At 35.9% G+C, this 12,094-nt stretch overlaps 1 protein-coding gene across 1 annotated transcript in view; it reads right to left on the bottom strand.

The window, feature by feature from the left end:
- Positions 1 to 11,009, bottom strand: part of slc8a1b (solute carrier family 8 member 1b) — a 131,128-nt gene extending 120,119 nt beyond the window's left edge. Inside the window, exon 1 of the mRNA XM_051133636.1 lies at positions 10,956 to 11,009. The gene's annotated coding sequence lies outside the window, so the exon portion shown is untranslated. The remainder of the gene's footprint in view (positions 1 to 10,955) is intronic.
- Between the last annotated feature and the right edge of the window lie 1,085 nt (positions 11,010 to 12,094).

Below are 12,094 nucleotides of genomic sequence, written 5' to 3'. Positions count from 1 at the left end.
TATATTATATTATATTATATTATATGTTAAAACATTCAATTATTAAAAAAATAGAACAACTAAATATTTAAAAGCTGAATCAACTCAAAAATTAGATGTGCATGGTATGGAAGCCCATTTCTGTCACTGAATAAAAAACCAAAAAAGGTAATTTCAACATTTTATCTCACAATTCTTTTTTACATTTACATTTCTGAGAAAAAAGTCAGAATTGCGAGATATAAATATGCATTTGCGAGAAAAAAGTCAGAATTGCTGATGTAAACTAGCAATTCTGAGAGAAAAATGCCAAATTGTGACTTCATAACTGGAAATTGTGAGTTTATATCACACAACTCTGAGAAAAAAATCAGAATTGCGAGATACGAACATGCATTTGTGAGAAAAGTCAGAATTGCAAGATATAAACTAGCAATTCTGAGAGTAAAGTCAGAATTGAGCTTATATCATGCAATTCTGAGAAAAAAAAGTCTAAATTGTGAGTTCATAAATCAAAATTGAGAGTTTGTATCACTTTTATATTTATATCAATTCTGAGAAAAAAGTCAGAATTGTAAGTTTGTATCACAATTCTGAGAAAAAAGTTGGAATTGAGATAAAATGTTGCAATAACCTTTTTTATTAAAAAAAAAAAAAATCTACCAGCAAATCATAATGCAAAAATGAAAGAATAGCAGACAGCCAGCTAACGGTAATGCAAAAGTAATAACACTTTAGAATCCTATTAAAAATAACAAATATAAAATATATATATATAATTGTGTTAACATTTTCATTTAATACATGAATGACATAAAAGTAAACCCTTAAAGATTTCTAATGCGATTTGCTTTGCTATTGACAGGACCAAATGGAAAAATGAATCTTTTGTTTACCATGCCATTAACATTCCCCAACAACGACCAGAAAGATGAAACACAAAGATGAAACTTATATACACTTATGCAAATACTCCCATACTTAGGTCTTTCTATGCCAGCAACTTTATAATAAACAATCCATCAACCTAACTGTCTCATTGCCTTTGATAACTGCAGTGTGTGTGTGTGTATGCGAGTATGTGTATGCGAAGCAAAAAGAAAGAAAACACAGGGAGTAATGGGGACAGAACTCAAAGCCAGCTGCGGTCTGTCATGTGCAGAAGGGACCAGAGATGAATAGAGGAGAGAGGAAGATGGGATGAAGGGACAGATTTCTGTGCAACTGTCTGCGTGTGTATGTGTGAATAAAGGGCAGGGGGTTGTTGAGCAAAAAGGTTTGAGTGGGCATGCAGGACCGCAGGAGCTGTCAGCTCCGCAGCACACGTTGCACCGCCGTTTCATATTTATGTAAGAACGTTTTAATGGTCTCAAGCTCGGCTACTTAAAAGGTAATTACCATAATTATCAAAAACCCTCTCGATTAGCATGACACGGGGAGTCGTTCAATCGAACTGCAGTGCTCACCAGAAATCCAGCACATTTCTCTGAAAAATTTGCCTGTGTTTGATTGCTCATCATGTGAAGAGTGAGTAAAGGTCATGGGTCGTTTGTCGAGATATGAAGAACAGACTATTTAGCTTTTTTCTATAATATACAATGATCTAAATAAAGCTTAGTCCAGCATAGTTCAGTCTAATTGACTGGACTCATACTGAGGGTCTTTAATGCTGATATTCAACTGAAATCAAAGACTGAATTAACATACTGTCTACATTCTGTGGTTCTACAAATGAAGGCAGACACGCATTGAATAGATCTCTTAACAGGAGTGTTATAATGGCGTCTGAAGTTTTTGTTCTTAACCTGTGTCGGCCTCTCTCAGAGAGAGACTCTAGCCTACGCTTTCACCTCCTTATGAATAACACCCTGTCATTAGCATAGCGATTATGAGCATAAGCATGGGTAGACTCTCTTTAGCTGTCAATCAAATAAACTCTTATTGTAAAATCTTAGATTCTACAGGTGCTTTTTGTATGAAACATACGAGTTGTGTTGAAGAGAATAAGCAAATATAGTAGGGTCTGACCATCCTTATTAAGCCTTTACCCTTAAAGAATGTCAAAATCACCCAAATTTAGGGGGTTTTGCTACTGTCCTTTGAATTTTCAAAATCCAGTCATTTCTCAAATTCACCCACCCTGATTTCACAACAGGTTCAAGTTTGTCATGTAGATTTGCCATGTTGACCAACAAAAAGCTAATTGTGCTGAAAATGACTTTTGTGTGAGCTGTGCTTCATACATTGTTTGTACGTCTTTGTAAAATTTACTGAATGTGACCACACCTTCGGTCTAGAATTTAAAATGAGTTTAAAGGGAGTTGACGCTTAGCTAACTGTGGAAGTGGCACTTAAAAGCAAACCTGGGTTTCTCAAGATGAACGTCAAGCGATTGCACAATTAACAATTACAATTGAATTAACCCCAGTTTTTGAATAAGTCATGTACGAATCACCACACTAATCCAAAACCACTCCTAAAAATAGTCAAGACACCAACACTGGTCACACATCACCTAAAGCCTATCCTAGCACTAACTCCAACTAGAGCTGTCACGATTATGAAATCGGTCTGAGAATGAATTGTCTAAGAAATAATTGTGGTTATGATGATTAATTGTCTATTTTAGGACAGTGACAATTATAGTGATTAAAAATCTATTTTAGGACTTTGTCAGACATTTTTTGTGTGTGCTTCACAGGACTGTGATCAATTAAATGCACTGCAACTTGTCATTTTGCACCTTTAAAATAATTATACATATATATATATACATACTTTATGTATGCTGTGTATTTGCACCTCGCAGGATTGTAGTACATTATAAAACAGAATGCAATAACATATTGAATGTAAATTATAATTTTAAATTAAAATTATTAAATGGATGCCACCTTATTGGGACAATAAATCCCTCCCTACACCTACCCTAACCATACCCAATACGTTATACTTAACTGTTTGATTATTTCCTTGATTGTTATTATTGAAATACACGACTTTCCAATGTGATATCTGATTTGAAAAGGGAGAAAAAAAAAATGTTGAAAACGTGGATTTGAACCCGGGTTTCAACACATACTTTACCATTTACACCACTGGAGCTGTGATTGGAGGATTGTCTTTTGTAATGCTGATTCCGAAATCACATGTTGCTGGATGGGGATAGTGTAAATAGCCTCTGCCAACAAGGCGGGCTATTTGCATTTGTACTTTAGAAAAAGAAATACTTTATAAAAATAGAGAAAAATATATAATGTCATATTTAGTCATATTTGCATTGTTTTATTGCACACACACACTGCATTTTAATTACGAAACAAACAAAGATGTTACATGTAGCATGAGCTGCATTATATAATTTCAAAATTTAAAGCAAAATAAAATGCTACATAAAATAAATGCTACATAAAACATGTCTGCACACAACAAAAACAGGAGATGGGCTGAATGAGAATGCAAGTCCACTCTCTGACAGCAGGTGGTGCTTATGCAACAGCTGTAATATAGACTTTCCTTGGTTACCACTGTAAACAAAGCAGCACTGCACTTATTAACACTAGTTTAACAGGCATGTGAAGGTAAGAGGACAAAATGACATCGAAACTTAAAAAAAACAGTTTCCTTCAGAGATACATTCATATAAACCCCCACCACAATATTTAGATTTTTCTTCTAATATTTGGTGAAAACTGAGTTTGCTGTGGCTGTACAACATTTTCTCTGCTGGCCCATCTGTGCTATCCTTTCCGCATCCATTTTTTTAGTGTGTCCCATCTCTGGCCTGTGTTAACATCCTGTTTGCAGTGTTCATAATATTTTGACACAAATGACACAGAGATCAAGCAGCGCACACAAGAAAACGTTCAGGAGCACAACCCTAATGAAAAAACAGCTTTTTATGGTCTTTTAAACAGCTTTTAAAAACAGCCTAAGCTGGTTTAAGCTGGTCTCCCAGCCTGGCTAGGATGGTTAGGCTGGTTTTAGCTGTTTTTTTTTGTTCAGCAGGGAACTGCTTTGCTACTGAAAAGCTACATTTCTCAGAAACAAGGAAGCATTACTGTTTTTGAAGTTACTGTATAAGAGCTTTACCATTAGTAGAGAGACATTACACAAACACAAATTCACATGCGCACAATCTCTCACTAATTCATTCAAATAAATGCAATCTTACCACAATCTCTGTTTTATTTGTTAGATCTAATGAACCATAGGCAAATTAACGATAATTAACTGTTATTTGTACCCATCCAGTCAGGTCAGGTTTAAATTGTCAATCCTGGTAAATGACCAATTGACCCTTCGAAATTTTAAACAAAAATAGCATTGTGGCTCTTTAATATGTCGTGACACATCACTGTACCACCTCAGTTTAAACGGCACATGAACGAATCATTTTGTTATAGCACAAAATAAATATAAACATCAGAGGTATTTTATTTTAACAGTGGAAAGACATCAGTCCACACCATTTTTCAAGTTTACGTCCACCGAAGTTAATCAACTCTCTGTTTGTTGAGCAAAATGACGGATTTGGCGTTATGACTGGTCAGATAGCCTGTCAATCAAGCTCCCTGCAAAGGGTCAATTGCTTTGCTCCCTATACTCAGAGTTATCTGAAATGACTGCAGCTAGATGAAACCACCACAATCAGGTGATTATTCAGTAATCCACTCACTCCAAACTCAAACACAGGGCTAAAAAGTTTTTTTTTTTTTTTTTGTTCAAGGCCACAAGGAATGCTACTACTGTGCTCTCCAAAACAACCCCTTCACTTCCTAGTCTTGTCAACAGCATCCCTCACCATAAAACGTCAGCAATGAATTAAAAAAACACTCAAAAATCTGAAAAACGTGTGCATGGAGGAACTGATGTTCAAAGCACGCCACATGGACATTTCAGCTCTTGTTATTCTCTCACAAATACAGGTACTTTCCAGATGGTCCTCACCAGTTTTTAGTGGCTTCCAATCAGATCAAAGGAATGGAAAATTAGCCTAGCAGCTCTTCTGATATTACAAATCACACAGGCACATATTCTCATGCATATACACGCACACTCTCAGCTGGAAAGTATGCAGAATGAGTTAAGTTAAGGAAGCAGAAATAACAATGCTCACAGCTCATCACCAGCTCTGCCCTGTCACAGTTTATGCCAATCAGTTCTCACACCAGTGGAGGCAAACAGCTAACCTTTTCCCTACAGACAGGTTTCTTCAGTTACCTTTTGCCTAGTTAGGAACTTTTGAGAAAAACAGAAACTTCAGTTATCTTACACAATGGTGCTTTTTCAGCGAGTATCTCTTTCTTTGTTGACACTATCTGTCTTTTGAAGGGCTAACATATCAAAGTTTCCTCATGGACATTTGCCTCCCTGTGATTGAGAGTGAGGGGGTCACAGCTTGTGCCTGCAGCTGTGATTTCAGAAGAAACAGCACCATGCTGACCAGACCACACAAAAGAGCAACCGAGCATCAAAACAACACCCTTCTCATCAGGAGACGGGCAAAAGACATCTGCTCAAAAGCCTGGAAAATGGCACTTATGAAGACCATTTCACAAAACGGTGTAATATTCCATCCATGCACTGCAAAAAAATGAAGTTGAACTGTAAACCACTTCAAACTATGTTTACAGTAAAATACGGTTACATTTTTACAACCTGTGTTCTTGTGGTGGTAGTCAGTATCTGGTAAAGGTGTTCAATGAGTTTAATAGCACTGTTGTCTTAATTCAGGAAAAAAGAGCTGCTAGATTTACTGGTCTAAGATGTATTTTCCTTGTTTTATAAACAGCGTTGGGGAGTAACTAGTATGTAATGATGTTATGTAATTTAATTATAAAATGACTGTAATTCGATGCAGTTATTGAAAACAAAAGTGCGTAATTAAATTAGTTACTTTTGAAAATGTTAACAATTACAAAGGTGGTTACATCTGAATATTTCTCATATTAATATTAACAATTTCTTTTTATGATTTTAAATCTGTATTTAACCTTAGAACGATCTATAGACCATTTCACTAGATGTAAACAACACTGGTCCAGGAGCACTTCCTGTTTTTTTGTTTTTTATTTTTTATTTTATTTAACATATACAAATACACCTTAAAGGTGCTAATGTAACATTTTCACATGTTATGTTGGTTGTATTTTTTTGTGATGTTTGTGTACAGTTAAAAAAAAAAGAAACAGGAAGTGTATTGGGACCAGTATGTTTACATCTGATGAAATGGCCTATAATTGATCTATAATTTTAATTCAAATGACGCAGGATTTTGAAAGACTAATAGGCCATCTACACACTGCAATTTTTAGGAGTGACAACCGGATTTAAATACAGGAGTGAATCCTGTAAACTGTAAAGGAACAGCAGTCACTCCTGCATTTTAACTATAGCAACATTTTGGCATCTTGCGGTAGTAAATAAAAATTTAGTCGTTCTGCCATTTTTTGGCTAAAGACTCTTTTTGTTCATAGATTTTAACTAAACTACCGCTGATAGACATGCTGTGTTTTGTTTATGCTCGGGAGGCTGCTTTATTGAGCGCTGTCTTGCAGTGTTGCCATGTCCTTATATTTACAAGCGCTTTAGGCATATTGTTTGGTCTTAGCTCATAAAGCTAAGCTCTTTATGGAGTTAATAAAGTGGTCTGTTGCGGATATGAGATATATGATTTTTTGGTGTTATAAAACAACGCGTTTGGGTGTTTTAGTGTTTGTTTGTTTTTTTTTGTGCTTGTCCTTCTCATTCTCCTCAGTGTGTACGGAACTGAACTGAACAACTAGTTGTTAATGACGTATCTAAATGCGCATCAGAAATGTTTGCACGTGAGATGCAAGAAAATAACAGTGAAAGAAGTCTTAACCATAGCACATTTTGACATGGGGCTAGTTGTGCTCATGAGCCCTGTGGTAAAGTGTCAGTGTTGCCAGATCTTTATAGAAAAAAAACAACAATCAAAGACAAGCACAAAAAAATACTAAAACACCCAAATGCTTTATGTTTTATAATACCAAAAAAATCATATGTCTTATATCCGCAACAGACCATTTTATTAACTCCATTAAGTGCCTAGCTTTATGAGCTAAGACCAAACAACATGCCTAAAAGCGCTTGTAAATATGAGGCAACACTGCAAGACAGCGCACTCTAAAGCAGCCTACTGAACATTAACAAAACGCAGCACATCCACCAGTGGTAGTTTAGTTAAAATCGATGAACAAAAAGAGTCTTTAGCCAAAAAATGGCAGATTCCAAACGACTAAATTCTTATATACTCTTATTCACAGACGCCAAAATGTTGCTATGGTTACTAATGCAGGAGTGACTGCTGTTCTGTACACACATGGAACAATAATTTACCGGACTCTCTCCCGCATTTAAATGCGGTTATCACTCCTGAAACTTGCAGTGTGTACGTGGCCTTTTTCTGGAGTTAATGCGGTAGTCACTCCTGTATTTTAGAGAATTATGTGTGTATAGAACGTGATCAAGGAGTAAAAGGTATACTGACAACCGAATTTAGCTGCATTGCCTACGTGGCCATAGTAATCAGTGTTGAGTACTACCGAAGGTTAACCCTGCCTGCCTTAAATGTTTGAAAAAGATTAACAGTTGAAAACATTAGTTACAAATGTAGAAAAGTCATCAAATGTAATCAGTTACATTACTTTAATAAAGTAGTTGAAATACACTACTTATTACATTTTAAATGGGGTAACATTTACAAATTTTAAGTTTATAAATTAGTTTTAAACTATATGTACATGTTGTTTTGTAAATGTGTTTACACGATTATTTTTACACAATCAAAATAAAAATCTGCATTAATGCTAAACATTCTGGCTTATATTGATTCATGGATCATTATTTTAATGTTAGGGACAATTAATAAATAACAAATATTAGAATTCTATATTATTGTCAAACTATAATAATAATAACAAAAAAAAGAAATTAGCTGAAGTTATATTTAAAAGCATTATTATATTATTTGTGTTTTTAAAGATTCAAAGTGACAAGAAACGAATGTAAAAATAGTGGAAATGAATGTGCAACTAAAAATACAATATCAACAACAGATAAATCTCTAATTGATATGGAACTAATATACTGTGAATCGTTAATTTTCAGCTTTCTGGTTTTGACAAGCTACTGTACAATATCATACTTTTGACAATGTCTCATTGGAATGTTTGGCCTTACAAAACCCACTAAGCTGTTCAGCAGAGTTAATGTGAATGAGGCTGTTTCTTGACTTACTGAAAGTGTCTGTCTCATCTCAGGCAGCATTGCTTTAATTTATTCACACAGGGCTTCCCTCCACTTTAAAGTGCTAATCGTGTCCTCTCTTGACTGCTTTCAGCTTCAGTAAGAAGCTAGGGCAAGAATTACAGCAAATGTTGAAATTAGCTTACTGTGACAATACGGGGCTGGACATGAGGAAGAAGTGTGTTTTACAGTTTGAAAAAAGAGGAATACAAAATATTTCTGCACTTTGGAGTTGAATAGAAGAGGTTTATAACACTTGGCCGCTCAGAAAGCAATTCACAATTATATTGGGACACCTGAGAACCTGCTAGGTTATTTTCAGGGGCGGTACTGCTGTTTCAGGGCCTAAAACAGACATGACTGAGAGGTTATGCTGATTTAATGGAAAGATTTTAGTGAAAGACATTAAAATGAGTCAAGTGTGTTGCATTCCTTTCTAGTTACTACACCCTTACATATTCCTTCTGCAGTCATAAAACGTGTAAACAATGTATGCTACTCATGGACGCTGCTCACACACATGGATATTCATGACAGGAAGTGGCTGTGTGTTAAGTGGAGTTCAGAGTGCTATGATTTACTCATCCTCATGTCCTCTGAATTCTGTATGATTTTCTTTCCTCAGTGGAACAAAAGACAAAAAAATATGAATATGAAAGCTTCTTTTATGCAATGAAAGTGAATGGTGACCACAGACATGATTTACAGTTGAGGTCAAAAGTTTACACACGCCTTGCAGGATCTGCAAAATGTAAATTATTTTATCAAAATAAGAGGGATCATACTAAATGCATGTCATTTTTTATTTAGTACTGACCTGAATAAGATTTTTCACATAAAAGACGTTTACATATAGTCCATAAGAAAAAAAAACAACACTGTTCAAAAGTTTGCATACACTTGATTCTTAATAGTGTGTTGTTACCAGAATGATCCACAGATGTGTTTGTTTTGTTTTGTTTAGTGATAGTTGTTCATGAGTCCTTTGTTTGTCCTAAACAGTTAAACTGCCCGCTGTTCTTCAGAAAAATGTTTCAGGTCCACACAAATTCTTTGGTTTTTCAGTTTTTCTTTTTTGTGTATTTGAACCCTTTCTAACAATGACTGTATGATTTTGAGATCCATCTTTTCAGACTGAAGACAACTGAAGGACTCATATGCAACTATTACAGAAGGTTCAAAAACTCACTGATGCTTTAGAAGGAAACACGATGCATTAATAGCCAGGGGTGTAAACTTTTTTAATTTAAAGATCAAGGTAAATTTCACTTATTTTGTCTTCTGTGAAACATGTAAGTATCTTCTGTAGCTTCTGAAGTGCAGTACTAAATGGAAAAAAAATATGATATGTAGGCAAAATAAGAAAAATGTACACATCTTCATCCTGTTCAAAAGTTTACACCCCCGGCTCTTAATGCATCATTTTTCTTTCTGGAGCATCAGTGAGTGTTTGAACCTTCTGTAATAGTTGCATATGACTTCCTCAGTTGTCCTCAGTGTAAAAAGATGGATCTCAGAATCATACAGTCATCGTTGGAAAGGGTTCAAATACACAAAAATGTTCAAAAAACAAAGTATTTGTGGGACCTGAAGGATTTTTCTGAAGAACAGCAGGCAGTTTAACTGTTCAGGACAAACAAGGGACTCATGATCAAATCACTAAACAAAAAACACAGCTATGGATCATTCAGGTAACAACACAGTATTAAGAATCAAGTGTATGTAAACTTTTGAACAGGGTAATTTTTTATAAATGTAACTACTATTTTCTCTTGTGAACTACATGTAAATGTCTTTTATGTGAAATATCCTATTCAGGTCAGTACCAAATAAAAAAAACAACACGCATTTTGTATGATCCCTTCTATCGTTGTACAATTATTAACATTTTGCAGATTCTACAAGGTGTATGTAAACTTTTGACCTCAGCTGTATGTGAAGAATTTCAGTAAACAATGAAACATTTCAGTCTGTTCTCTACACAAAGCTATTGTATAGCACATGAGTCACATAGGCCACTTTTATGACACTTTATGTGTGAGATTGACAGTCCTTAGTCACCATTCACTTTCATTGTATAGAACAATAGCTTGGAAATTCATAATTGTTCTCCTTTGGCATTCTAGAGGAGAAAAAAAGCTACAGCAGTTTGGAACAACATGAGGGTTAATTATCAAAGAATTATTATTTAGCTTTACGTGGCACCAAAAAAAGCAGAAACACACACATACACATATTTAAACACTTCATACCACTGTCTACTCTGCAGTCCACAGATTTGGAGTTCATCTTTGTCTTTGATTTTTCTCTGACTGAGAAAGCGGCCAAGTAGAAGGACATTATAAAGAAGCAGAAAACAGAAGTTACACAGTCAGCGCTCAGCTGCTGCAGTGAGACACACAGGCAAGCTCATTTTAATGAACCCAGTAGAAGACATGAAAAAAGATTCCTGCAGCAGTACAGTGCTTTTTCCTCTCTCTCTCTTTTTTTTTTTTTTTACAGGAACAGTGACGCAAAATGAGAACAAACTTCAAGCTGTCCAATATGGCGCACATCAATGTTCTCTTTAGGCCTGACTGGAAGCAGCTGACTGGAGTTTCGAACAGAACACAGACACAAAATGTCACCCAAAGCACAAATATTGCTGTACTGATGGAAAATGACTCGGACGGAGTATAAAAAGTGTGTGAAATAAGTCTCACCTGCCATGTTCAGGACAGCTCCGCAGGTACCCTCCTCACAGCACTGGAAAATGCCTGGTAAGATGTGAGTACCGGTTAGTCACTGGAAAATACTGAATCACCTGCTTAGGTAATATTTCACGAATGGAGTGTGTGAGTGGGGGAAGTGTGTGTGTGTGTGTGTGTGTGGTGATGAAATGTACTCAGGGTCTCACAGTGCACACTAGATTGGACCGCATCGTATTTAAATAATAACATGAGTTTATGCATCACCTGTGTGTGTGTGTTTCATATGTCAAGGTCAACAGTTTCCATCTAGCCGTAGAGTCCAAACCTGGTGACCTTTAAGGTTTAAAATATGATGGATGTATCACTAGGTGCTGGTGTAATGTGTTCTCCGTCGCTCTGGAAGCCCTGCAGAATTCATTGCGAGCGCAATCTTTTGAGGCTGCTATAATTCTCCCTTCCTGTGTCTGTAATGGTTTTATTGAGTGAAACACATTTCATTGAGCGGCTCAGAAGAGCAGCGTGGTCAAGTATTGTCTGCCGTGTAATGCATGTGTCCTTCAGGTTATACTTATCGATGTCATTAGCTGTCTAAGAATGACTTTGAATGGCCATTAAATGCATTAGTTAAAAATCATGATGTTGAGTTACTAATGCTGGCAAATAGTGATCCATCCATTCAGTGTTTTCTATACAGAATAATTTGCATGGGATGCATGTTTAGATCATGTTCACACTTAATAGCCTTTAAGCTCAATGTGCAATTAATCTAAGAATTTGATACAGTACTCAGGAACATTGAAATATCCATGCTGAGCCTTTCCATCTGCTTACACACGTGTGTAAATTCAACTGTGATTGTGTTGTTGTCCATTGTGTTTGTTTAAGAGAAATCACACACACACACGGTGCAGGAATCACACTTCTAATTATTACCACGCCAACACCAACACACTTCCCACAATTACCACAATGATATTATTACGTGTTTTATCATTACCGCAGCAATAACAGAACTCTTATCGGAGCTGCTTCACCACAAACATAGGGCAAAGTGTGCAATTACTGTGGCCAAAGAGGAAGGAAAAAAGTCTGCAGTATTTTGGAGTTGTGCTTTGGTTTACATCTCTATAATGGCTGATGACAAAGTGGAG

The sequence above is a fragment of the Labeo rohita genome, chromosome 17 (genome assembly GCF_022985175.1).
Source record: "Labeo rohita strain BAU-BD-2019 chromosome 17, IGBB_LRoh.1.0, whole genome shotgun sequence".
In the NCBI taxonomy this organism is placed as follows: domain Eukaryota; kingdom Metazoa; phylum Chordata; class Actinopteri; order Cypriniformes; family Cyprinidae; genus Labeo; species Labeo rohita.
Note: the sequence above shows the minus strand (reverse complement) of the source record. Positions and strands in the feature narration are given on the sequence as shown.